Source organism: Bos taurus, chromosome 16, assembly GCF_002263795.3.
Source record: "Bos taurus isolate L1 Dominette 01449 registration number 42190680 breed Hereford chromosome 16, ARS-UCD2.0, whole genome shotgun sequence".
NCBI lineage: Eukaryota > Metazoa > Chordata > Mammalia > Artiodactyla > Bovidae > Bos > Bos taurus.
This window is the reverse complement of record NC_037343.1, coordinates 26008653-26010404: the sequence shown is the minus strand read 5'-3', so window position 1 is coordinate 26010404 and position 1752 is coordinate 26008653.

Sequence of the window (1752 nt, the reverse complement as noted above, 5' to 3'; positions counted from 1 at the left end):
CCTGTTGTGTGCTGAGTTTATACAAATTTTCTGAAACCTCGAAACTTTGCATCATGTGTGTGGCCATATAACTTATGTTGAAGATGAGGAAAGTGAGGCTTGGTGAGGTTAAGCGGTGTGCCCGAGACCATAGCAGTAAGGGGACAGTCAACTGTTCAGCTGGACTTGAACCAATGCCCCGGTCTGCCTCCTGTGAGCTTGCCTCCCTCTAGGGCCCCCAATGAGGATAGGTGGCTTTTAACCAGGTATTTGAAGAATGAAAGCGCTGAGAGAAGAAATGATCCCTGTCTTCAAGAAGTTCTCCAAGTTCTGCAAAGCATCCAGAACAGTATAGGCAATTTGACTTAAGCAGAACAAACCCCAAAAATGCCAGGGTTGTTAAGGACTTTTAGAGGTCATGTGATTCCTGCTTTAGATGAGGTTGAATATATTCCGGACAGATTATTTTAGGCTTCCAAAGAAATAGATTCCATTTTTTTCTTTAGCAATCTCCATTCGTGGGGTAACCTAACCTAATATAAATACACCAAACCTCTCTCTTTCTCTTTTTCCTCCTTTATTAAAGATGTAAAATACTGGTCATCATTTTCTGAAGACCATTTTTAGATCATCTCTTAGCTATATTGGCTTCCCAGTTGACTCAGTGGCAAAGAGTCTGCCTGCCAATGCAGGGGTCGCAGAAGACATGAGTTTGATTCCTGGACCAGAAAGATCCTCTGAAGGAGGAAATGGCAATTCACTCTGGTATTCTTGCCTGGGAAATCCCATGGACAGAGGAGTCTGGTGAGCTACAGTCCATGGGGTCACAAAGAGTTGGACACAACTGAGTGACTGAGCATGCACGCATGCACGTGTCCACCTTCCTTTACCCCATCTCATGGTTTTGCTCTGCTTTACTTTGGCTTACCTTTGTAGCTCTTATGAACACTTTTGCTGACTGAAAAAAAATTGCACGGATGAAAGTTGAGCATTATATTTTATTTGGCAGGCTTTTATAGCTCAGGATAGCAGCCTCTCAGATAGCTCTGAGTGACTGTTCCCAAGAGGTAAGGGAGGAGCCAGGGTTTATAGGAGTTTTTGTTGAAAACAGATGAACAACATGTGGTTGAGCATCAAAAGATTAATGCTGATTACACACAAAAATGCACATCTCATGTTAAAGATCTCAATGCTTTTCTATGTATGGGAAGATGCAAAAGAGTCTGGGTTTATTGAAATTACTCCTTAGATATGCCTCTTAACTATCTACAGCCAATATCTTGTTTTTCTCCAACCTGAATTCCTCTGAAGGTGCACCGTCAGGGGTGTCTGCAGTGGCTGATGGCTGGATGGCCACAGCATCGCTTGTTTACTGAAATGGCAGGTGATGTTCTTTGTATATACTCTCTAGGATATTTGTACACACTCTCTAGGATAAAAATGAATTTCAGGTCTGACCAACCCTGACATTTTACACTTTTAGCTTCTGAGATGAAGACACCAACGAAAGGATGGGAGGGTTTACACTCTGCATCATTTTGTTAAAAGATGGCTGAAAATCTTGCTTCAGTTCAGGGAGACTGGATCTAACCTTTGGAACAAATATATGCGCTCACGCTGTCTCACTTTTTTCCCTGAACAATCTTTCTTTAAAGACGTGTGTGTCTGGCCCTATTTAATGCATATGAATGCAAAAATGTTCAACCGAATGTTAGCAAACGGAATCCAACAATACATAAGAAAGATCATTACAATAGGATCAAGTTGGATTCA